Source organism: Orcinus orca, chromosome 14 (assembly GCF_937001465.1).
Source record: "Orcinus orca chromosome 14, mOrcOrc1.1, whole genome shotgun sequence".
Lineage (NCBI taxonomy): Eukaryota > Metazoa > Chordata > Mammalia > Artiodactyla > Delphinidae > Orcinus > Orcinus orca.
The window spans coordinates 88,915,153-88,941,722 of record NC_064572.1 but is presented as its reverse complement, the minus strand read 5'-3'; positions in this window follow the sequence as shown (position 1 = coordinate 88,941,722).

Here is a 26,570-nt window from a genome sequence, read left to right as displayed (position 1 = left end):
TAGAAATGCAAAAATACAATGGAAACCAGGGAATGTCATGAAACCTTGACAGGTAGACGGAAAGAGTGAATACATGTGTAAATATAAATCGAGCATTGACTGCAAAACAAAATTAATATTGTCTTGTGTGATTTTCAATGTTTGAATTAAAATTTCAATTTCATTTTTAAAAATTAAAAGACTGACTACCTATAACATAAGCAGGAAGACGGTAAGTGGAGAGAACGTGGTCCAAGGTTCTGTTATTATCAAAAAAGTGAGAAAAGCAAATTTTATTAGGTTGTATTAAGTAAAGGATGTGTATTTTGATTTCCCTGGCGACCGCTAACAGAGCAATGAAGGGCTGTGTGACTATTTAATGGAGGGAAAACTCAAATCATTACACGTTTGATTATCCTTGAAAAAGACAAAGATCAAAAGAAGAGACATCAAAGAGGCGGGTCCGCCTGAAAAGCTGGAGCGGCACACGTACTCGAGCGGGGATGGTAATTTCACTAAAGGTGGGGTCATCAGACTGGGTAAAAGTAACAAAATTTAACTCTATGCTTTTTATAAAAGATGTTATATTTAATACAAAAGTACAGAAAGATTGAAAGCAAAGAAAAAACATAAAGGGATTTATGACGCAAACACTATCTGTAAATCTGTAAGCGCCCATCAACATAGCTTCAAAATATACGAAAATACTATTCAAATGGCAATAAACACATGAGAAGCCGCTTTGCTTCATTAATCATCAGGGAATTACAAATTAAATTGGGAAATACAAATTAAATTAAAATATGTAGAAACATATTCTACTACAATGGCTAAAAGGTTAAAAAAAGATACCAGGATTTGCAAACATATGAATTAAATGTACTATCAGGAGTGTGAAAATTGGTATAATGACTTGTAAAACTATTCGAGATTATCGACTGAAGTTGAAGATAGTCATACCCTATGACCTGGTGATTCCTTTCTTAAGTCTATACCCAATGGAAATGTGTGTATATGTGCACCAAAATACATGCATAAGAATGACCATAGCAGCATTATGCAGACCAGCCCCAAATTAGGAACAATCTAAATGACTCTCAGCATTGTAATGGATCAACACGTTTTTGAATATTCATGCAATGAAATACCATGTTCTGATATCAGCAAATGAAACCACCCATACACCATGGCTGGATCTCACAGACATAAAGGTGAGTGACAAACTGGTCACAACAGAATATGTGCTCACATTCTCGTTCATACAGAGTTTATGGCTTTAGAACTCCTCATAGTGGTGACCTTTAGAAGGAGGGGTGGAGTTACCCCAAGGTGGCATGTGGCGCTTCTGGGCACTGGTGAGGTTCTGTGTCCTGACCTGGAAGATGTTCATGTCGATTTTACCTTGTGATAACTCACTGAGCTGAACATTTATGATCTGTGCGTTGTTTTCGATGAAATTGTTGGAAAATAAATACAGATGTAATATGACCACATTTTATAAGGATAAGAATCAGTGAATTCATCCAAGGATCTATACTAACTATGTCAGAGTCTTTCCCCAAGGCTGGCAGGGGTGGGGGCGGTGAATAAAGGAAATAGAAATAAGAGGAAGGGAGGAAAGGGGAGAAGGAATGAGAGATGGGCAAGCAGGCATCACACAGACATCACGATGCTGTGCCGTCACCCGAGAAGTGAGGTCACTCCCCTCTCCTCTGGGTCCTCGGGTGCGCAGCTGTTTTTGTCCCCAGCCCCATGAGTTTACACATATAGCATGTGAAAGGCACACAGCTTTGCACACATTTTTTCTTATAAACAGCTCAGTAAGCTCCCTCAATGGTCACGGTTCACAGAGAGTGAGGTTGGGGGGTGACACATGCGGTGCTGTACAGATGCACGTGAGGCATGCTACTGACAGGGAAACTGCGATACAGGGAGGGGAGGAAGCTGGCTCCACTCGAGGTGCCCGTGGGGAGGAGAAGGGGTTAGGACCTCCACGGGCAGAAGTGTGTTCAGATGAGCTGTGAGCACAGCTACTGCAGTCACACCTTCCAAGGTATTGCTTTCAGCAGTGAAACAGTCCTCAGCAGAACTCAACATCTTTTAGATGTCTCAGAAAACAGGATCTGGAAAAAATGGGATCTGACAGACCGTCCTCAGAGCACAAGTATTACTGTACACTTTTAAAGTGAACACTGGTGGGACCTATTCCTCTCTGACTGTTGCAAACACAAGCGGCTCCATGGTTCCCGTGAGTCCTAGACCAGTTAATGACATAAAAATGTGTAATATCAGCCCAGATGCCTCAGTGTCAATTACAAACACAGAGATGGCATTCACCACACCCCAGCTCTGAGTAGTGACATGTCTGAGCTTGTTGGTTGAACCCACAGGGAAGTGACGTTTTTAGCCTGTCTAAGACCCAAGTTCAAATCCCACGCCAGTCTCACACGCTCTGGCCAGTGGCCTCATTTCTGAAATGGGGCTGTTTCTAGCACCAGCACTGCAGGGGGGTCTGCAGGTTACACGAGCTCATGCATGAGGCAGAATCCAGCACAGAAAGGAGGCGGAGGCTCCGTGGACATCACCGTTCCAGCTGGCTTCCCCTCAGACCCTAGCCGGGTGCCAGGGCAGGAAAGAGCGGAGAACAGTCCAGTCTTCCTTTGCTGTCCTCAAAGATGCTCACTTACTGAGAAACCCACCCTGGCTGTCTGGGGAATGACAGGCAGACGTGGCCCTTGTTTTACAGATGACGAAGGACAGACTTTCCTCCAAGGTCACACACACCATCTGCAGACAGAGAAGAAAAACCCAGCTTCTAATCTGCACTCTGCTCCATCCCCCCAAAATGCACTGGCAGGAAGTCATTTCAGCAGCAGCAGCGATGTAACATTTATAAAATGGGTCTGAGTAGAAACATACATCATGTTTATAGTTTTTAAAAAGCATTCTAAGGACATTTACCCAAACGAGGTTATTAAGACAACTTTTCTCGCTGTCAGACCTATTCATCGGCTCTTCTTTTTTTCTTCACTTTCTTGGCCGATGGGAATATTAAAAGATTTGCTTAGTAAACTAATTTTTTAGCTCCTAGAGAAAAATGCCATCTGAGAGCTCACATTGCCTCTCCCCTGATCTTTTCAGCGTAGTGAGAACGTTCACTGTGGTCCTCTCCGTTTTTCCCTTCACAGACCATTGGTGACACGTCGTAGGGAATAATAGGTGAAGAAATGAAATTCTCTCTCTTTCCAGAGATGCACACGCACATCATTCAGCCCCTGACACTTTGATCCCTCCTTTCTCTCCAGCTCACCATGAGGACTGTGCAAGCCCAGCTGTACCTTTAGAAGAGAAAGGCCATGGGTAACCATGTTATTCATGTTTTGAAGTGCATTTCTAGAATAATCTCAGCATTACTACTTACACTCTGATAGACACTCTCCTTTCTGAATGGTTGGAGTGCAGGTTTGCCGAGTGGCTTTTTACAGCTGGGCACCATAGAATCTTAGTTCTTCTGGAAAGGTGAACAGAGGAATTGGTTTGCAAATGGAAGGAACATAGTTATAGAGTGTATTCGAAGGGGGAACAGGTGTCCTGTAGACCTTTGTAGTTGCCTGTCTCTGGGATTCTCCAGGGTTCTCCAGGGCTCTCCGAGGTTCTTCAGGATTCCACAGGATTCTTTAGGCCCCCCTGGGTCTCTGTGATGAGGCCCTGCTGCTTCCTGCCGGCTGGGCATCACCTGGTTCCTGCCACTCCCTCCGCTGTGCCGTCTGTCTTCTCTGTCTGCACTTCTGCTTGGACGACACACACTCCAGGGCTCCGGAGACAAAACTCCAGTTAACGCCCTTTGCTCCTTGCAAATGGCCCCAAAAGCCACATGGAACAGGATGGGCTTCAACTACCGGCTACTCTGTATCTGGAGAGTTAATGGATTTCAATCCCTTCACTTCCTGTCAACACTGACAGTACTGTTTCTTGTTCCTGGGGAGGTTCTGGGGCCCCTGTGACCATCAGCCAGAGGCTCTCTCCCCGCTTCCACCCTGCTCACCCCTGCAGGTTATTCTCCATCTTAGCCCTGGTGTGTTTCCTTCCTAACAATCCCACCGAATAAGAATCAGATCTCTGCACCAATCTCCTCAACATTCTCCTCTGAATTCTCCTCAGTCAATTCTCCTCTGAAGGGTCTGGAATCTTTCTTAGTTGCAAATTGGACATTATCACCCTGCTTAAAGCCCTTGAGGTCTCTCCATTGTCCACAGATGAAGTCCTTAGACCCCAAGGCTGTCCAGGTCCTCGATGACCTGGCTCCCTCTTACCCACGCCCTCTGTCCTGCACCAGACGCCTGCCGTGTGAGTGACCTCAGCTCTTCCTGTGCCCCACGCTAACTCTGTCTCCCACTCCCAGTCTGTACACAATTGGATAAGCTTCCCAGGGCCACGAAATGAGGTACCTGACCGTCCCAGACCTAGAGACGTTTCTCAATAGGCCTGTGTTGACGTACTGAGAGGAGGGACACAGAGAGTGGGGAACAGAGGGCCCAGCAGCAAGTCCCTGAGCAGTTAGCATCTCTCCAAATCCCGTACCCAGGAGCCAGCTGAGGATGGACTGGTGACCAGGGCCAAAGGGAAGGTGCAAGGGACTCCGTGTGGTGAGGTGTGGCGGGGCAGGGCAGCTGGGCAGGGACCAGCGGCTGCGGAGGCGTCCTGGCTTAGCAGACGACGGTCGAATCAATGCTTCACTGGATGAAGGGCCACCAGGCTGAAGAGGCTCTTCCTGGCAGAATTCCCAGGGAGGGCTCTGGCTGGGCTAGGCTTTTCCAAAAATGTCTCTCAATGCAGCGTGCTGTTAGGACTTCTGTTCTCGGATCACCAGGAAATGTGGAAAAAGATGAAAGTAGGTGTGATTTCATGCCTGTCTGGTGTTTGTTCCAACATGGAGTCCCTGGGTGTGTGTCTGTGTGTCCATCTACACCTTAGTGTGGGTTATGAAAGGCGACAGAGATCCCGTAGGAGTCAGCAGAAGTCAGGCTCCCCTGCAAAGGATGTCCTGGGTCCTTGACGCTCAAGACCCATGTACCAAAGGCGGTTTTGTTTGACCCACAAGGTAAGAACAGTCTTTATGCTTTAAATCATTGAAAATTTCTAAAGAATGATATTTGATGTGAAAATTGTATGACATGAAATGGCAGTTCCGTAGACAAGTGACACTGGGACCAGCCCACCTGTGTGCTTCCCTGTTTTCTGTCTTTGCCTTTGCGCTGACACAGACCCTTTACCCCACAAAACTGAAAACATTTACTATCTGGTGATCGACAGAAAAGCTTTGCCGACCCCTGTGTAGGAGACAGACACGCACAGACCAACTGAACTAGAGTGTCTGCGGGCAGGACCTGGAACAGGCATTTGAATAAGTGCCCCGAGATGGTGATGTCTGTGAAATTTGTGACTGCTGATTTAGAGAACTAGACAGCAATACTCCCCCAAGACAGAGGTAGTTTGGCCTCCGCAAGCTCACAGGGGTAGAGAAAATTCTCGGTTCAACCTGCTGACCTGTAGACAGCCTGTCTGATAGCTAGAGTATCAGCTTTCACTTTGGGAGAGGAGGGTCCCACTCCTGCCATTTCCGATGGAATCAGGCAGTGGAAGATTCCAGAAGGAGGCTACATCAGAAAAGCAGCAAACGTCCTTGCTTCCTCCTGTGGGTGGCCTACCAGCTTGACAGCTGCCTGGCCCTGGACCTAAAGGCAAGGTGAACTGTCGCAAAGCTCCACGCCGTTAGCTGGGTCAACTCGCGATGTACCCGGTACTCACGCCCTTTTTAATTTTGAGGTCAGCTTCCTCCTCGATATTGGACACACTTTTCCCTCCTGCTGGGCATGTGTTGAGGTTTCCTTGTAAAAGTATTAATTTTTATAAAATTCAATTATAGATTCTGCCTTTCCTGATCTGAATGAGATTTCTGTGTCCGTCCTACCTCAGAACCTACCCAAAGTAGCCGTGCCTTACTTTAGGGCGTTTTACAGAAATTATATTTCTCTGCAAAGTTAACACTTGAAGCAACGTGACTATCTTATGAACAATGAAGTGAAAACTTGGCCCTTTTCTTGGTGTGCTTGGAAAGGCTGGGGTCGGGCGCCGGGGGAAGCTCTTTTGCTGCATCTAGACCGGGGAGCTGAACGTAAGGGTGTTTTCTCATTTACTCAGGGAGACTCTGCTGGACGCCAGCTCCCCTGTGACAGACACGCAGCTTTCCCTTACAACGCGCTGTCGGAACGCCACCTTTGCATCATCACGTCGAGTTCAGGGCTGCGTTAGTTGTTAACTGAGACGCACGTTACGATCTAGGTTACAACCGTCGTCCTCGGCAGCCCTCGGCAGTGTGGTGGTTTCAACCATCACGTCCCCCAGGACGGTGCATCGCTGTGTCTCGGTTCTGCGGAGGCAGCCGCTCCTGCCACGCCAGATACGTGGGGTAAACGTGCTGGTTCTCGCTGGGGGGCTCTCTGGGTGCAGCTGGTATTGGATCCCTGGGGCAGCCTCAACCACGTACCATGACTGGGGGCTTCAAACAACAGAAATGTATTGTCTCACAGGCTGGAGGCCAGAAGCTCAAAGTCGAGGTGTCGGCGGGGTTGGTTCCCACTAGAATCTCGGGGGAGAATCTGAGGGTGTGACGCCCCCCTCCCAGCACCCGGGGACTGCTGGCATCCCCTGGTGTCCCTGGGTATGTCCCCTCCTCACGTGTGACCTTATCCCCTGCGTGTCTGTGTCTCTCCTCTTCTTATAAGGACCCTGGTCATTGGAGGCAGGGCCACTCTAATCAAGTGTGACCTCATTTGAACTTAATTATCTCTGCAAGACTATTTGCAAATAAGGTCACGTTCCCAGGCACCTGGGTTAGGACTTCAGTCTGTCCTTTTAGGGACACAATTCAACCCTCAAGTCACTATCTTACACCATCTACGTGGAGGATCTCCTCTCCACTCGTGACCCCTGTACAGAGATGGTGTGAATAAAGCTCTATTAGTTGTACGTCTTTCCTCCCTGCAGGTTTGGTAAGAGGACAGATTTTCCTGGTGATGGTATTGAATGTCACCGACAGTCTCTTGATCGCCTTTGACACTCACCGCAGCTGAGTGGGGAGGACCTGACAGGGATGAGGACCCCCTGGGGAGGGTCACCGCCCTCTGGGCTTCAGGCGCTGCTCACCACCAAATTGCTCTGCACCCTGTGTGGGCAGGCCTGGCGCTAAAACGGGGAATTTCGAGGCTCCTTCCCACCACAGCTGGCAGTCCCAAGAGACGTTCCTCCGACTTTCCTTCTCCTGCTGACTGTTGGTCCTGAGTTTTCTCTCCAGACGTGGTCGTAAACAGGGAATGTAATAAGCCTGATTCCCACTTGGGAAAACTGGCTGCATCTTTATTTTGTAATTGCCCTGAAGCTTTGGGTCTGATTCAAATACCTACATGATGGGGACAATCTTAGCGAGTAACAGAGAAACATCCTCTCTTAAAGCTACGGCTCTAAGCTTGAATCAACTTTGCAAAGAATCAATCCGTGGACCACAGGACATAAAAGGCCAAGGATGTCCGTCTCCAGAAGGGAGCCCTGGAGCCCTGCAGTCAATCCTGGTGGGCTATCCTGGGGGCTCTGGGAGCCCCTCAGTGTCTGCCCCTTCACAGGCTGTGCCCTGACACCCCTAGAAGAATGTCACCCTCAGGTGGGGCCTCTTTCCGACTTTAGGCACCTGGTCTTCAGCAGCAGGTCACCAGCTGAGGCTTCCGTGACTGTTTGGGTAATTAGTGCAGCAATTCTGCGTGTTACTGAGTTACATATGTTTAAAGTGTTCCGTCGCTGTGGCTTAATTTTAAATGAGGTTGGGTAGCTCCTACCACAAGTGTGTCTCTTCTTGATGTGTTTGTCTCCTGTATGTATGTGTTTCCATAGTGACTCTACTTGATTTAATATTTACCATTAAAATGAGATGTAAGTATGAACAGTCCAGCTCCTCACCAGGCAGTCATCCCCTTAGGTGAGGGAAGGGTAATGGGTTTACAGAGATAGATCATCTGGCCCGAATCCCTACCTAGAGGCAGGAGTTAGATGAGGTTACGTCTGGAGATTCCTAAGGGGATGTCTATTTTCTGTAGCTGTCATGCTGCTTCGGTCTGAATGCTTACAAAGTTTAGGGTGAATTTGGTAACAACAACTCTGCATTTGAGAAAACACGGAGATGAAGTGAGCATGTACCTTAAAAGGAGGCACCCAAAGCATTGCATCCAGGTAATGCCTGTCACTTTTAGTTTCTTTGAACCTGTTGTGTCTTTTGAATCCCACAGCTGCCCCACAGGCTCACTCCTGTCTGTCCTTATTCCTCAGAAGGAAGATCCAGGGGCAAAGGGTCTATAAACCTGCCCTGCAGGTGATGGGACCGCTCACTGCCGCACTTGATGCTGGTACCTTGGTCCTGGACTTCTCAGACCTGGGACCCTGAAGCCCCATCTCCTCGCTGCCTCCTCAAAGCTTAGCCCGCTCAGCCCTGCTCAGCCCCGCTCAGCCCTGCTCAGCCCTGCTCAGCCCGTGCTCCCAGTGTGCTCACGGGAGAGCACGGCCCTGCCTTCAGTGGACACATAGGTACATCATCTCCATCGTCCGTCCTCCAACCCATTCTTCCTGCCCCTATGGAGCCCCCTTGGCTGCCTGGGCATCGCCTCCCTGCGCTTGGAGATAATACCTCCCTGTTAGCCCCACCAGGTGTTTATTTGCTGGGATGTCCCAACAGGGGCAAGGAGCATGGCATCCTGGAAGGTGTCCCCCTCACAATGCCTCTCCTAGGGCTGACCTTAAAATGCCAGTCGGGATGCTGCCATGCATAGGTGGTGGGATTCAGAGGACGCCTCCAGATAACTGGCCCGGAAGGTGCCAGTCGGGCCTCATCTCCAGGTGGGGGGCCCACCCAGCTCTTTCACCCCCACCCCGTGTCTGCTCTGTTCCCGAGGTGCGTGCACAGCCATGGCCTCATTCGGGAAGGTCTCTGCACCTCCCGGGGTCCTCCTGCCGCCTGTGCCTGACCCCCCGGAGCTCCCAGGAGGTGCGGGCAGTGCAGTGAGTGCTCAGGTCAATGTACCTTTGAGTCCTGCGTCTGGCCTGGGTTTGAGCCTTTCCATCCATCATACGTTAGCTGTGTGTTCTTGTCCAGTCACTGGATTTCTGGACTCAGTCCCCTCATGTTTAAACGAGAGAAATTACACAGCGTTTGGGGTTGTTGCGATGGTTGATGAGGCGATACAAGAAGAGGGCCTGGCTCTCTCCCCAGCTGCTTGACCCCAGCCCCTTTGCTCCATTGCAGAGTGGGCGTCCCTCGGGGTAAAAGCCCCTTTGCAACTATGCTGATTCACATCATTCCAGGTGGTTACATTCTGCCAAATTCCCTGGAATCCTGAGTTAGCAAGCGCTGACCCATGGTCCCTGGGGAGCAACAGGGCTAGGCTCCCGCCAGCCTCTGATCGCACATTCTCACCACCTATCAGTACGCACACTTGTGTGTGTGCTTGTTCCAAGACGCTTCCCTTAATACACAGCATCAGTTCATTCTCTCTGGACCCACGGCCGACAGTGCCGACTCCTGCCTGGCGATCTGGCCCCGGGCTTCCGCACAAGGCACATCCCAGCCTTCTCGGGCACCAGACGGCGCTTCCACGCTGCCCTTGGGGGCCGCTGAAACAGAAAAATCACCAACAAACCCCACAAACATTTGGTACTAAACAGACCGTGAGACAGGCCTTTGTTTTTAGTCTGAGAGCCGAAACCAGGAGGCAGAGTGTCGCCTGCTTTGACCTTCGTGAGCCCAAAGGACTAATCAAAGCGTTCACCCTCCACGCATCCCCACGAGACTGTGAAAGCGCCGGGGTATTGTTTGGGGTTACAAATAAATCACGGTGAGTAGGTGAATCCGCACAGCAGGATTCGCTGAAACGAGGATCGACTCTGCTCTGTGCTCCAAACACCACGACTCTCGTAAGCGTCCACCAGAGACGCCGCCACCAAACCCACCCTGCTTCCAGGTCCTGCCCGCGGTCCGCCGGCTTCTCCCATGGGCCCTCAGCACGATGAGGACATGCTTCCTGGAGGCCTTGCCTGGGGAGAGGGCGAGCTGTGGCGGGAGCGTGGGGTCCCGGTGGGAGGGACGTGCTTTCCCCACTGTCCTCTTACGGCATGCAGACTGGGGCTCACCTGTTCCTTACCTGCTCTGCCCCCTGCCCCCAGCCTGCACAGAGCGGACGGTGCCCCTCGTTCCACAAGGAGGGGAAGGTTAAATGTGACGGTGCAGGTACACGTGCACAACAGGACCTGCACGGAGGGTGCTCCCTACGTGTGATGCAGGTTCCCATTTCCCTTGTTGTAAAGGCACGTCCTCTTGGCCCTGCCTGTTTAGCTCCCCTGCATCCCTCCGTGACCTCTTTCCTCCATCCAGCTCTGCCTGGGGCACGCCAGCTACTCTGAGTCCTGGAGACCCCCATCCCACCGCGTGGGTCAGTCCACAGAGGGGCTGGGGACTTGTCACGTGCCTGCGTCTCCCCACCCATAATCCAAGGGTCTCCCCCCGACCACCCCAAGCCCCCTCCTCTGTATCCTGCCAGCATCGCACCCAGAACTCTCATGTGGGGACATTTAACTGTTCTCTGCTCCTTAAAGAAATGACATTTATGTCTGTTTAGATGCTCCTTACAAATAAGGCTTCTGATGTATAAAACGTCTTCATGTTATCTATCGCTGTTTCCAGGAAGAAAATCTGAATTTAGATCTGAGACATCAATACTGTTTAGTACTTACAGCCCCACACATTAGTGGGAAATTCCGAGGTAATCATCTCCATTTATCTGCCCCACTTCTGCATCCCAGGGAACGGAACCTGTGTTTCTGGGTGAATTACCATCTGATGCGGTGGTGAGTGAGTTCCACCTTCTTTATTGCATCTGACCAGTTACATGGGTTGGATAACAGGGTGTGGTACAGATGTCCCCCACAAAAGGCCCTCTGTGACACAGACAATTTCCCTGTGACTGACAGCGAGGCCCAGCTGGAGCTGAGACAGGGCACCCTGTAACCTGGTGCCAAATGGCTGCATCCACAGCCTGAGGTGGTTCCTGGATGACAATGTGGCGACTCCAAGTGCCTTGTTGAGGGACCAAAATGGGAGGCAAACTTGACGCCTCCCTGTGCGGGGGACCCTCCCCAGACCTGTCGCTGGAGAGACGCCAGGCTCAGGCTCGGGGCTTTGGAGCCTCTCCAGTGGGGCCGGGGCCTCCCTGGAGGACACTGGATGCCTGGCTGTGCTGTTTAGGTAACTGCGGCTCCCCTCAGGTCCAGCTTTTGGAGGTCAGAGTCAGCCCAGGAGCCTGGCATGGGTGGGCATGGCGGTCCGTCTTCCCCTGTGCCTGGCTCGGCCAGGCCAGAGCTGCCCAGACAAAACCTCAGGTCAGGAAGGCCAGGGGGCAGGGGCTCGGCTATCTCACTTTCCTGACCTCTGCCTGCGTCCCCGGCCCCAGGGCACAGCGGGGAAGGACCCTCTTCCCTTCCGCTCATCCCCGAAGACTGAACTCTCCTTGCATTCCTTTCCCTCCAGGCTGTCTTGGGAGCTCACTTTTCCGTGATGCTGCTTTGGTTCCTGGAGAGGAATCTGGGGGTGAAGTTCACGGCGTGGCTTCCTTCCTCCCTCCTCGAGTCGTCGGCTGGAGCTGGTAGGAGCTGCTCCCTGGAGCGGAGCTGTGAGTCAGTAGGCAGCCCCTGCTCTATGGGACCCGGAAGAATCAGAACTGGCAGCTTTCTACCTTCTATGGTGACTGCGGCGCCGTAACGGCCCTAGAGCCAGAAAGGGTCCGCTTAGGAGCAAGATTTCGCTTTAAATGAGCAACTTTCCACCCTCAGACTCAAAAGCTGCTCTCCAGATTGTTGGGGTTTTCTGTCCCGAGTCTGGGGACCCATTTGGTTTCCTCTGTGCATCAAACCCTGCACAACTTTTGATCTAAAAATGAAAAATGCCAGAAGATTTTCAGGGTCAGTCTCGCAGGTAATCCCTGGTCAAGTGGACCAGGGATTTCAAGGCTGTGGACCAGGCTGTGGAGGAGAGCCATCCGTCCTGACTCGGTGAAGCTTTCTGGAAACAATCACAGGGCAGCCGACGCCCGCCTACAGCCTGCTCTGGACCGGGGGATGGTCAAGTCTCCCCGTTTGTCTGATTAAGGACTTCTTAAAATTCATCTTTGGTGAGAAAGAAGCCCATCATTCAAAGTGGCAGATGGGACGTGACCACAGTGCCAATTGCTTCTGCATGTTCCCTTGTTCTTCTCTTTAGGGAACTACCAGACCCTTGCTTTGAAGATGGGACGGAGGCTCACGGTCTGGCAGGAGGGGCCCAGGAGTCACTTTCGCCCCTAAGGTCCTCGCTGCAGTGAAGTTGCCGTCCGCTTCTCGAGGTTGGGACCGAGCTGGGTGTGTGCTCTTCCTAGGGCCTCCCACACTGGGGTTCCTGCAGGACACGAGGCCAGCCCGGCACCATCCTCGAGACTGGAAGGCCACCCAGCTCCTCCACACTCACATTGGAGCTGGCTTGAGCAATCCTGGCCTCTCCAGTTTTCAGTGAAACAGAGCAGGACCTATGGGTCTTCTCCCCCATGTCCTCCGCCTGCCTTTTGTCTGTAGAAAAACTTTAGCCGAGGAATAAGCTTAATCAGAGAAGTGAGAAAACGCAGAAGCAAACAACAACAGTCAAATAGGACAAAATAATAATAGTTTAGTCAGTAAGCAAAGTCAAGGACCTTCCGTTCCTCCTCAAGGGCTATATAGATCATATTCTGAGCCGTATCCCGTGAGCTGTCTTGTAGATACTGAAACCCCTGCCGGGTGGAAGAAGTTAACTCCATGATGACCAGGCTGGAGCCATGACATAAGATGCCACAGTTCTGAGACTTGGCCTCAAGGAAATGGGAACAAACGACCCTGGAACTGAAGAGTCACTGTACTTAAAACAATCAAGATGATGCTGGTCAGACCACCAATGACCAGTTTCAAGATGACTGTCAGAGGTGACTGGGCTGTTTCTGCATGTAGCCCCCTCCCTCTGCCTAAAAATCTCTTGCCCACTGACTGTCAGTGGCGGGAGTTGGCCTTTGGACAGGAGTCTGTCCTCCCTGCCCCCGAAGCTGCCAGCCTCTGAAATAAAACAAACTTTCCTTTCCACCAACCTTGCCTCTCGAGTACTGGCTTTCGAGCGGCGAGCACCCGTACCCAACTTTCAGTAACGTTAGCATGTTAGGCTCAGATGGGCTCGTTAAAAACGTCCTCTTGTGTGTGTGGGTATCATGCCACCCCCTCCCCGCATCCAGTCAAAACATTGCCTGGAACGTGCCCGGAAGGGACAATCTTACAAAATGCTCAGGACTTTTCTGGTCGACTTCTTCCTCCATCCATAAAAATACCCATCTCTACTTTCATGCCTTTGGAAACCCACTGGGATAACTTAGCTGCACAGGAGCTAAACAAAGCAAGCTGCTGAAGACCCCCTCTCTAAATGTAACAGAACATTACCCAATTGCAAATAACTTCAGTTTTAATGTGACTAATGCTGAACTCTTTCTTCTGGCAATCAGTGACATGTTTACCAAGACCTGATCTAAACTAATGTCATTGTTTCATCAACAGAAAGGTTGCCAGCGCTCTTGTTTATGACAACAAAATAATCAGCAGCTCTTGTCACATCTGTAGCATGTTAATTAGATTAAAAATGACTACTCCACCTCGTTGGCACCATTTAGAATTGGGAATGAGCCCGTCATCTTGCAAATCTGCCCATTTTCAGCAGAAGAGTTGGATACGGATTTAGGGAAAATTTAACTGGCTGGGATCAATATTAAGAAGACTCAAGATGCAGGAATCGTCTGGGCTGGACTGTCCCCAGACTCATAAGAGATCAGCAGGCACCACACTTGGTCCTGGGAGCTTTGAAGGGTTTTCACAGGAGAACAGGAGCGTGGTGGAGAAATGTCAGGACACGGCATCTGAATCCACACTGCTTTGCAGGGCGAGTAAATGACCGAGTGTGTGATAGAAAATGATAGGAAATGAGATGATGTAAGAGGATAGGGCTCAGGGCACAGGGAAATGCTGAGGAGTGAACTGCCGCGGAGGCTATAGGGTCACGAGCTCGCCGGCTGCTTTGCACAGTCACGGCCCCGTCCCCGTAATCCAGGTCCTTTCCCAGGGTCTCAGCCTACACTTACCCCAGCCTCCCTGGTGCCTTTTGGTGCTGTCCCATTGCCATATCATGCTAGCTTTGCTACAAGAAGACAGCTTCCTTAGTTTTTCAAGCCCTATTTTCAGGAAAAATCAATCATTTATTACCTCTTCCTAGTAACACAGAGTAAAGCATTTAAATCATCCCTGGGCCATCTTTCAAGGACCACATGGATATGCTGTTGATGCGGGTTGAATACAAATGTCCCCAGGGTATTAGTCAGGGCTCTCCTGAGAAACAGAACCGACAGGATGTATACATATAAAGAGACCTATTATAAGGAACTGGCGCAGGGAATTCTGGAGGCCAGCAAGTCCCAACATCTGCAGGACAAGTTGATGAGCTGGAGACCCAGGGGAGCCGAGGTTTCAGTTTGAATCTGGAGGCAGGAAAAAACCAAGGTCCCAGTCTGAAAGGAGTCAAGCAGGAAGAATTCTCTTACTCAGAGGAGGGTCAGACTTTTTGTTCTATTCAGGCCATCAACTGATTGGATGAGGCCCACCCCCACTGGGGAGGAGAATCTGCTTTACTCCATATACTGATTCAAATGTTCATCTCCTGCACAAACACCTAGAATAATGTTTGACCAAATACAGGGCACCCTATGGCCCAGCCAAGTGGACACATAAAATTAACCATCACAGGCTCCGTGAGTACCAAGACTCGCTCCCGTCATGCATTACCTGGGTTTGTCACCTGAGCTGCTGGAACCCTTTGTGCTTTACGTGGTGGGTTTCACATCAGTCTCGTCCTCACCTTCAGGTGAGTGATGATTAGCTCGCTGTCCCCCACCTCCCCTGGCACCCACGGGTTCTCCTCTGCACTGCCCTGTGCACGCGTCCGCTCTGCCTTTGGCAGATGACCTGGGGGACTTGTCCCACCTTTGCCCTGTTCTCAGCCTGGTGGCTGCTCTCAAGGGCAGAGTCCAGGTCTGATCCAGCTCAGCTCTCAGGATGGGGTCTGAAGTGGAGACAAAGCCCGACCCGACCAATAACCATTGCTACCCGCCCCCCAGCACACACCAAGAATTTCCTCTTAGTTCCAGGGCGCAGGGTACCCTCTGCATTTGAATGGCTCCCGGTGCCGGGAGGACCCATGAGCCATAACTCAGTGAGCCCCAAGGGCTGGGAGGAGCGGGTGCTTCTTGGGAATCATTTCGTCCTCCTTACCCTTCGGCTTGCTGTCCTCATTGCTTCTGCATCTCATCAACCCGAGGACCCCTGTCTGATGCTGTGTTCACACGCTCTGCTGCTTGGCTTTCCCACGGCAGGTGGTCCCCTCCCTAGGAAACACCTGTGCTCAGTGCCTGGATCACTGTCTGGTCTTGGTAGACCCTTTCCCCACGGAAACCTCATCTTTCTTGAGAGAGTTTTCAGACCGTTGTCTGCATTGGCTGAATTCTCAGTCCACAGGCAATGCAGCCTTTTACGCAGATGGCCCTCCAATGCAGCCCGAGAAACGGAAGAAAGCTTCACTCTGTAACAGAGTTAATGTTTGCATTGGGAATTGGAGTTTTTCTTTCAGCTACACTTCATCAATTTACCATCAATTTAGGCCTTGAAATTAGGGAAGTAGGGTTTGGAGGCCAGATCTGGATGGCATGCTTCTTGCCTCTCTGGTCCCATTTCACCTGCAAGCCTGTTGTACTGAAAGATTAATAATTAAGCAAATAAATCCTCTGTGATGACTTTTTAATCATTTGTTTGCATTCTTCTTGCAAATGCAACAGACAGTGCAGTGGTGCGTGTGCTGGGCATCCAAGAAGGAACAGAAAAGTCAGCTTAACAGAGAGGTGGAGCGTCGGACGTGATGTCAGCATGGTCCTGCCTGAGAGAGGAAGTGAGAAGTGTTTGAGACTTACATGTGCCTTTCTGAGTGAAGGACACACTACTTCCTTCTCTTGGTTTGGGGTTTAGGCAAGATACGCAGTCAAAGGTGTAGTGTGCACGTGGTCACCTGTGTGAGGAATCTTTAGGGGTGAAGATGGGAGCAGGTGGTGAGGAAGCCATGGCACCAACGCGGGCACCAGCCTGTGGACCCTGGTCTCATGTGGACCCTCAAGGAGCCGTCCTACTCTTTCTGGTGAAGCTTCAAGAACCAGCTGGACCTTAGCTTCCCACTGAGCCATATGCTTAAGCTGGGCTCAGCAGTCACCACGCCATGGCTTGGAGACGACCCGCTACCCATGGGAAGCCACGCCCACCCAGGAGCAGGTGCCTGGGGGTGCCAGCTTCCTGTCGCGGACCAGGAGGGCCACAGCAGGAAGTGGGGACTGGGTGCCACTCGTTTCGTGAGGGCAGCACCATATCCTGGTGGTTGAGAGTATGCACAGTAGAGCTCAGGTCCACCCTGTGTTAGCAGGATATCCTGGGGCAAGTTACTTCTGTCCTCTCTGCCTCTAGGTTCCTCACCTGTAAAGTGGGGGTAATAACCGAGTTTAGCTTTTAGGTTACTGTAAGGATTACATGACATGATGCGTGAGAAACGTTTAGGGAGTGAGCCCTTATGCCTATCACTCCTTGCTTGCTACACGAGCCCTAACAAAGTGCACCCTCCTTCAAGCAAGGGGGGGTCACTGAGTTAGAGATTCAGAGCTGCATGTGGAGGGGTGGGCTTGGGGCTGTGATAAGCTGTTTAGCTCTGTCCTCAAGACTCTTGTGAACTCAGAACTCACCTGGAAATTTAGGATTAACGCTTTCCTAGAAAAAGCAGTGCAAATAAATAATCAGGAGATGGGTGGAGAATGAGGAGAGTGGGTGCTGGGAAGGGTGAGCCGGCATTTATCCTGACCCTTACCATGAGCTCAGCAGAAATATTTTAATTTAATCCACCATATATGACATTCTGCACAATATTATTGAATGTTTCATATGTGGAAACTGTAACTGCATCTTTATGTTCTTAATTTCAGCTGCATCTCATGGTTCACTTTCAGAGATTTTAAACACAGTCATTCAAAACATAAACACAAAATGGGAGTCAACACAGCAAGTCCATCTTCACCATCCAACTCTGAGAGTTCCACCCACCTCCTTGACTCTGACCTTAGCACCCCAGGGCATGGACCAGAGTTGCAAAAATGAAAAAAAAAAAAAAGTACACTATAGTGCTAAGTCTTTTCTACTTGTGCAACCGACCTGATAAACTTTAAAAAAAAATTTCCATGGCAAACGCACCCATGAAAGCAAAAGATTTATAAATATGTAGCAAGGATACATGCAGACACAAAAGATCAGGGATTTGGTGAGCACACATCCTACAAAAGTTAGACTTGCGGTCAAGCGGTTGTAAGGACAGATTCTTGCCCAGGGCCTTGCAAGGACGTTCAAGCCCCAGAAAGCTCAGGGCCTCACTAACCAGGGCATTCTCTGAAAATGGCATTTCTGCTTCCATGGCTGGCTGACTTCCTTCCCCCTAGTAGAGGCTAAGATGCCACATGCAAGGTCACACGTAGCTTAGACCCAAGCTGGTGTCCTTTAAATGCTGGCTATGAAAAATCTCGCAGGCACGCTTGTCTCCCAACCTGCCACATCCCAGCAGACAGTTCAATAGTCAGAGAGTGTCCCAGGATGCCATCCCTAAGGTCTCTCAGGACAGCCTTCCCCAAGCTATTATCCAGGAAAAATGAGCAACATCATTAAGATAACATGACTTCTCTTAAATGTGAACGTTAATTTAAGATGAGGTCACTGCGTTGGTGACTTAGGTTGTGACAAATTGTCCCTGCAGCCCCCTCCCTGGGCTGCACAGATGATCTCTCTGTGCTGCTGGTTTGTTGTGTTATTTGTGGAAGACAAAGATAAGCAGCTCTAATAAATTAGCTCAAGCTCATTTTGGAAGCATCTCTCTCTCGGTAGACCTCTCTGTAGTCTCTTTCATATTATTAGAATGTTGTTTACATTTTAACCGTGTCCGCTGTAGTGGTAGGAATGGAGGATTTATACCCAAATATTGCCTTTAGGGTACTAGACATTCATGAGAACAGATCTCCCCTGGGTAATATGACCAGATGACAGGACCCATCTAAAGGACTGAGAGCTTGAAGAGAAGAAGGTCAACAGATACAGAACTCAAGTTAATTTTAACTTCTTGGGGGGAAATTTGTCAGTTATATTCTGGGTCACAAACAATTGTTAAGTGATTCAGATGCAGAGAGGCAAACTCCTGCTTTCAAAAATCTCACCCTGGAATTTATTAGTTCAATTTGTATATGACTTGGGACATGTGTCAAAGGCATAGCCCTGAGGCTGCTGGCTTCCTTCCCGTGGGAACAGGGGCTGAGCCTCCCTGGACCTCAGCTGCATGCCGAGGCACAAGACAAGTTAGGCTCTCATCAGACCCAACTGCTTGGCTTTTGTCAAGACAGCCAGGAGGGGGAATTTTATAGCACTGGTGCCGGCAAAGTGGACTATCTGATGAATCTGTGTTGTGATTTCCTTCCTCCAAAACGTCTTTGCACGTGGAACCCCGAGTTTGGGGTATGTGACCTTCGCTGGGAGCACTTTGAGAACCAGACTGCTTTCTGTGCACTGAGTTTCACTGAATGAGTAGCAGATTGCCTGTTCCGGAATACCAGGGTCTGAACTTCTTCCTTCATTCCTTTTAACGTTACCTCTTTTCATGTTAAAAATATTAGATAGTAGTAACTGAATTAGACTAGCCTAGTTTGAGATTTAAACTTGCATTAGGTACAAGCTCTTGGGGTTCTTTCAGGTTAAATGGCTGTCACACAGCTTAGTGTGTGTGTTAGGGAACATCTGCAGTGACATATGCTTTTGTCTGTCCAGCAGTGGGTTTTCTGCCACTTGCTATGATGGGTGTCCTTGGCTTGGACCCTGCCCAGCTCAGCTTCCAGAAGGATGGTAATATAAATCCACGTAAACTGGCATTAACTCTGTAAGTGTATTGGGTCATGGAGAACGGGGACTTCTCTGGGGTAAGGCTGAGAGTTGGGGGTGTGGAGCCAGCATTTCAGGCCCACTTAGATTATGGCCCGAAAATAACAGGTGCCTGGACTGAGCTGCTCCAAACCAAAATGGGTCCCTGCTGAGCTGTTTTGTACTAAGGCTGGTTTTGAGGCTCCTGGGTGAGCTCTGGATCTCATGGAAGTTCATCCACTCATCTATCTACCCACCCATCTATGTACCAACCCACTCAATCCTCCACCCAACCATTCATCCACCCAACCATTCATCCACCCATCTACCCATCTATCTACCCCCCCACCCAATCGTCCACCCAACCATCCACCCACCTATTAACTTACGTAATTCAACATATGTTTTTGCACCTCCCCAGCCAGGCCCTGTGCCACACGCCAGGGTCACAACAGAGTGAATGCGAGATAGCACAGTTCTTGCTCTTCAGAGCTTACAAGGTGATGAGGCGCACTGTGGTAGGCTGACTAATGCCCCCTGCCCCCGACAAAGATGTCCACATCCAGATCCCTGGAACCTGTGAAAATGTCCCTTTACACAGAGAAGGGGGCTTCGCAGATGTGATTCGGTTAAAGATCTTGAGTCGGAGAGATTATCCAGGAGCACCTGCAGGGCCCATCGTCATCACAAGGGTCCTTATAGGAGGGAGGCAGGAGGCACAGTCAGAGAAGGCGATGCCGTGCGAGGTCAGAGAGGGCTTTGGAGATGCTGCACAGCTGGCTTTGAAAGTGGAGAATGGGTCCACGAGCCAAGGAATGCAGGGGCCTCTGGACGCTGGAAAAGGGGGAAAAAAAGCCTCCAGAAAGAGCTCAGCCCTGCCATGAACTGCCCTGAGCTTCTGGTGCTCAGAACTGTGAAATGGTCAATCTGTATTGTGTTCAGCCGCTCAGCTTGTGGTCGTTTGTTGTAGCAGCCTCAGGAAACAAGCACACAGACAGGGTTAAAACAGCGAGGGAAGCGGGCTGGGACAGGGTGTCAGTACTCCATGGAGGGACACTTCCCCAGGCTGGCACAGAGGTGGAGCCAGGGAGGACTTCCAGAAGGAAGTAATGGCTGAGCTGAGATTTTAAAGGTGGGTGGTGGGTGAGATGGGAAGTTTGCAGGCGTAGGGAGAGCCGAGCGTCCGGACGTAGGGAGAGGGAGGGTGCAGGCCGGGAGGTCAGGGCCCGCACAGCCCATCTTGAGACAGAACCTGAGGAGGGCCGGGAAGCAGAGGGTCGGGGAGGCCCAGGCCCGATGCGCAGGGGCGGCCCGCGGACCGTGGGGAGGAGCTATGACCTGGGTTCACGCCACACCAAGAGCTACTGCAAGTGTGTGTCTGTGTTTCACAAAAAGGGCCACTCTGGCTTCAGAAGCCAAGAGAACTGGGTTAGAAATACCCCGAGGACCTGCAGACATGCCCCCTGAGCTCGAGCTCCGGGCCGTCACACACAGACACCAGATGTTCCACAGTCAGCTCCCAGCAGGAAGGGGGCAGCCTAGGGGACACAGACTAACGTCCTAAGGGGGTCAGCTCTTCACTTCTGTCTTTCACACACTAAAATCACTTCCACGTGCAACGTTCAGTTACTAAATCTCCAATTTCAGAGCATTGAAGGCTCATTGTGAAAAAAAATCGAACACCCAGAGCTTTCCCCTGCTGTTCCCATCGCTCTCATCTCTCCCCTCAGGCCTCCGTCGTAGCTCCCACGCTGCTCCCGTGCACGCGGCCCCCATTCTGCAGAAAGCAGTGGCTTAAAAGGGGGGCTTTTGGCTAAACAAGCTGTGACGCACCGGGCTTGGGCTGGTCTCCGTTCTCCAGCTGGTTCCTGACGACTCCTCAGAGCCCAGTGAGCCCTGTGTCAGGAAGAGCTGGTGCTCAGAGCCGGGGCGTGGGGTGGATGCAGGGGGACGTCCCCTCGGAGGGAAAAGAAGGGCTGTCCCTGCAGCTGTGACTCTTGGGGGGTATAAAAGCAGCTCAGCACAGACTGGTTACAAGGCAGAGACGGACACCGTGGTGCCAGGGGCTCGGCGCTGCCCTCGTGGCGGGACAGGCTTTGATGCCCCCACGACAGCCCCAGATGCAGCCTTGGTTTCACGTGCGCCCAAAGGGAACAGGCCAGATAGCGGAGTCTGACAGCTCACGCGGGTGGCAGAGCAGGCGGGACGCACACGCAAGGGCACAGCAGAGGTTCACAGACACCCCACTTTAGACCCTCAAAATGGAGACGACCCAGTGACCAAGGCACATCTGTGCTTTGCCCGGCTGAGTTCTCAAATGTGTGGCAGCGTTTGAAAGGAATCAAAACGGAATCCACAGAGATGCTCCAGTGATAGGATCCGTCGAGCTTGCAGATCTGACCTGGGCAGGCGGCGAGTCAGGAGGTCTCCCTGAGAGGCAAGAGCCGTCGTGCCGGGGTCCCCACGGCATGGATCCCCCAGTGCCATGCCGCCGGCTTCCGGGGTACTAGCTCAGCAGGCCGTCCGAGGCACGACACCCAAGCTGACAGTTAGCACCATCAGCTTCTGAACATTTCCTTTTTTATCATTCAGTGTGCTTATGAATAATGCCAGTTCAATCAGACTTATTGTCTATAATTTGCTGGCATATTGCTTTATTGAGGAGAGAAACTGCATCGGGTCTGGGATCTCAGCTTCCTGAAAATGAACTCAGACAAAGAACGGACAATTTTCCGTGAGCGCTATTATTTGTGAGACGCAAAACTCATTTCTCAGTGAGTATCCCGAGATTTAAGGAGTCTGACATATCTTCCGATCACTTTAAAGGGTACGCATGCCTGTCAGTGCCATTGTCTCAAACCTTTGGGCAGCAATATTCATGCTTCTGCACGTTGTAGAAAGTGGTCTGCAAGATGTGAGTCACGGCGTTAATGGTCTCATTTCACGTCGTGAAAGGAGCTCCATGAATTAGATGTGTCACAGACACGGGGCTGAGCTCAGGAGCCTGAGGGTAGCGCTAGCGGGGGCCGATGTTCTAAGATACGGCTTGAAGTACAAATCGATGCATCCTGTCACTTGTTTCATGTAATTTATTAGAATGCAAGAAGATCACCAAAGTTGGTAATTATTATTTATGAAGGTCGCTTTCCCATAAGGCTGAATCAGCAAACACGATTGAGATGATGCCCATTTGCCCCCCTGCACAGCTAAGCATCCTGCTGGAGAGAACAAAACCCGAATAGAAATACATTGCATCGACATTGTTTTTGAGCAATTTTTTTTTAACCTAGGAAGCTCTGACTAATGTTAGGAATTTGGAAACATGAGCTGGAAGACAGTCGCCCAGTTCCTCTGTTTTGGACACCTAGTTAACGCTTCAGTTGGCTAATAGATGTCTCTGTAGCTTTAAGAGAAATTAAAGGCTCGCATCTGTGAGTGAGGGCACTTGGGCATCAGACTAAGCTCCGAGTTTTTACAGCTGAGCATTCTGATATTTTAGCATACGAGCAATTAGATTTTCCATCTACTGGTACAACACTCTTGAAGGTACTTTGGGGATGGTAGGGAATTTGGTACAGAATGCAAAACACTAAGAGTCTCGGATTTTTCAGAGTATTAGCATCTATCACCTGCTTCCATTCCCACACCGGGGAGGCAGCCACGGCATCGCCATTCCCGGGAAATGGGTGTTTAGTCACTTACTAACCCCGGAGCCCAGGTGACAGGCCCTGTGCTCCTGAGAGCCCGGAGGGCACCTTCTGCAAACCATCGTCCCTGGAGCACAGATTCTGGGGGTTGAGGCCAGAAGAGCCAAGGACAAGCAGGTGGTCCGAAGTCCAGGCGGGTAGAAAGGAGCGGATTAAAAGGGACCAAGATGAAGTTATGAGGCCAGGCTGGCTCTTCGACGGGTCTCACATGCTTCGGAAAGCTGCAGGCAGGATGATGGGGTGAGTGCACCAGCTGGGGTGGGGGGGAACCAAGGTCAGCATTCTGTGTGCTGAGACGGAGAGAGTGCTGCCCATCTGAGCTACCTCCGGGGACAAGAGGCAGCCCAGGGCCAGGCACTGGGACCCACATCCAGAGTTCCCTTGTGTGGGCACATGTTCCGGGCACGGTGCCTCTCTGCTCTCCCCTTGGCTACTACTGACCCTGCTATGTCAGAATGCAGTCCTGAGAGGCCAATGGCCAGAGAGGTGACTGCTGTAACCAGTAATGGCTCAGCAATGTTACCTGGCAGTTGGCAGTGCTGATGTGGAGGGGAGGATGCCGCAGAGGGCCCCGTCCACGAGGAAGGTCTGATATTGCACGCAGTGGGTGACGAAGCCATGGAGACCCTCGGAGAGCCTGGGGGACACTCGTTCCTGGTGACACTTGCTCTCCAATGACACTGGAGCAAATCCAGTCTGTGCAATGGCCCAATTCATGTGACCACGTCTGAGATCCCTCTGAGGAATAAGAAGCAATTTTTTGATTCTTAAAAATAGGACAGAACAAATGTCCTATTTTCCAGAAACTTCCAAATATGTGCCAGAAATTAATCTCATGGGAATTAACATCAACTAATCAATGGCTCTTCCCCAGAGCAGCCCACGTAAGTGTAGGACACACAACTGACCGCTTGGAGCTCGGATTAAGCTTTGGCTTGAAGAGGACACAATGGCAGGTTACCTACAGCAACTGAAACCTCAGATGCACAGATGGAAAGGGTGCTGCCTCTGCCGTCTCTGTACCAAGGACAGTGCAATCAGACTGACTCTGCCTCACGTAGTTCCACTCACTGACGGCTGAAGAGCTTCGGGCTCCAGCACCCACGTTCCCTCAGAAGCCAGGGAGTGAGGGGCCGTGCACGCAGGTCACGTGTTTGTTCCTAAGTGCAGCTGAGTGGTCCACGTTCAAATGCAGTAAGAGGTGTAATGCAAAGGGGAATCAGGTGCATGCAGGGGCTGATTCTTACCTGTATGCCTTTCGTTGGGGATCCTTCCAAATGCCCTGGGTGTATGAGGCAATTTTAGTATAATTAAAACCCGAATCACTTAAATTAAATAATTAATTACATTCAGCTTCAATCACAATTTCTAATTGATCCCAGTCTGCTCGCTCTGCACCTGGAGACCTTGGGGACATGGGGAGGGAGAGCAGGTGGCCTGGCTCTGCTGCGTTGTTGCCTGTACTCAGTTTTCAACACGGAAAATATTTTTGGCAAACCATGGTGTGTCCATGTGCCGTGCACCTACGCCCATAGCACACGGCATGTGTGGGGCTGCTGAGTGACTGTAAATCAAAGACCAGGAACATTGTCTGTCTCTAAGCCCCTGGGAGTCTGAGAAGAGCCACAGGACCCTGGTGGTGATGGAGAAGTGGACTCACACCCAGTTCAGTAAGCACGTACTGGATGTCTACACCCGCTAGATCTACCTTCTCAAAAACGAGCCCTCCGTCTTATGCCAGTATTTGGGAGATAGGAGTTAGGGGCTTGCCAAAACCACAGAAAACTGCAATTGTATGGGGCCTCGTAGCTTCTGGAAGAATCTCCAACACCCTGAGCAGATTCATCAGACAACCTGCCAAACTAATTCTAGAAGCACTTTAACTACTGAGAAAACTCGTGTGTGAACCACGTGAGAAATAGGGCAACATGGATGTCGTATAATGTAGTCCAAACCTTCTGTTTCACAGACGCAGCCGGCTCTGTTAGTGCTAGACTATTACGACGCCGCGGCTTAAGCAGAGAAGCCCGTACAGGAGCATCATTTTAAAGTGTATGACCCTGGGGAGCATCCCATGACCTCCCTGTGATGTCGCGGTGCCACGTCAGAGCACACACCATTCATGTGCGTTGAGAAAGGGACCCTTTCCGCAATCACACAGAGATGCTGTTTCAGTTAGTGGTGGTCCTGGTTTCTAGCTGCTGAAAATGTCAGAGCTCAGGGGGTCAGACGGCACTGATTTTGATGGGCACAGATGTCGGCATCTTTTGGGTCCAGAGTGGATGAAGAGGGATGGTGCAGGGGAGGCTGAGAAGACGAGGGCCCGTGGGATGAGCTGGGGGAGGTGCACGGGGAGTGTCTTTGCTCCTGACTGCCTTAGGGCCCTTTTCTCAGGCCTGGAGGGAGAGGCAGCTGATGGAGGAAAGAGAAGAGCTTGGGACCAAGTAAGTGAAGAGGGAGTTGGAAACCCCAGAAACAGGGTGTTGCAGCACTGACCCCAGGGAGCTCTTTCCATCAAAAAAAGGCAGACAGCAGAGTGGGAGCCTGCCCAGGACTGGGCTCACTGCCGCTGAGGACGGTTGACAGAAGCTGGCGTAAAAATAAATAGCTAAAGAGGGACATGGCACACCCCCGTGTTTGTTCTCAGGGCTTGTGTCAGAGATTCGGAAATGGGCAGGTGGATGAAGGGGTGACTGAGGTACAGGGGCCGCGGACGGAGTCTGCCCGCAGGGGGCCTCTCCCAGCACTCTGGCTAGGTGCTCGACTGTTTAAAAACAGATTTCGACAACTTTTCCCAGGTCACAAGTTCTGTCTGCTCCACAGATGTGCAGAGTGAAAGGTGACCTCTGATACAAATCAATGATGAAACCAGTCATTTTTGGTAGGAACGAAGGACACGTTTCTGGCTTTTTTTTTACTCGTAAATAAGCTGTATCATGCCAGGAAGAACACACACAGTAGATTAAATTAATCTGTAAATCTAAAATCCCTTGGCAAGAATCTTTTAAGAATTCTGCGAGTCTAGTAAAATAGGATCTTTTTTAAAAAAAAAGTTTTAATATGCTCATAGCAAAGAGAGCCACACGCTTTTTATAATTTGAAAGAAAAAGACAAGTATAAGACAAGGCTTTATTTTTATGTATGGGTCAAAAATCGTATTTGACACGAATTCATCTGTTTTGCTGGGACTTGTATCTTTGAGAACACACTCTGTGTGTCCAGGTGTGTATGTGTGTCTGTGTATATACACCTGGGCTTTTTAAACTGTCAGCAGAAGGAAAGAGAAATACCCGAGAGCTGCTGGGATGAGGTTAATACCATAGGCTGTGTTGCAGCCACAGCTGGGGAGAAGCTGAGCTGTCCACCCGCTGCTCAGGACGCTGGGTCCCCCGCTGGGTGAGGTCCCCCGTCAGAGCACCTGGTCCAGAAACTAGCCGCTGAAGCACAGCTGTTAGGCAGGACCTTCCACTGAGAGGTATTTCACTTCTTACTTCTAGCAGGAGTTTGAACGTCTTACCGATAGTCCCACAGTTAGGGAGATAATGCAGTTCCCCAGCCGAAGGCTCACCAATTAAAAATCTCCGATCACCTGTTCCACGTGGTCTGTGAGGTAGGACAGGAGTCTTCCTGCCACGCAAGTTTACAAAGAAGAAGAATTTCACAGAATAGAAAAGCATGCGGGCTGGATGGATCCTGAAAGCAGCTGGTTATGAACAA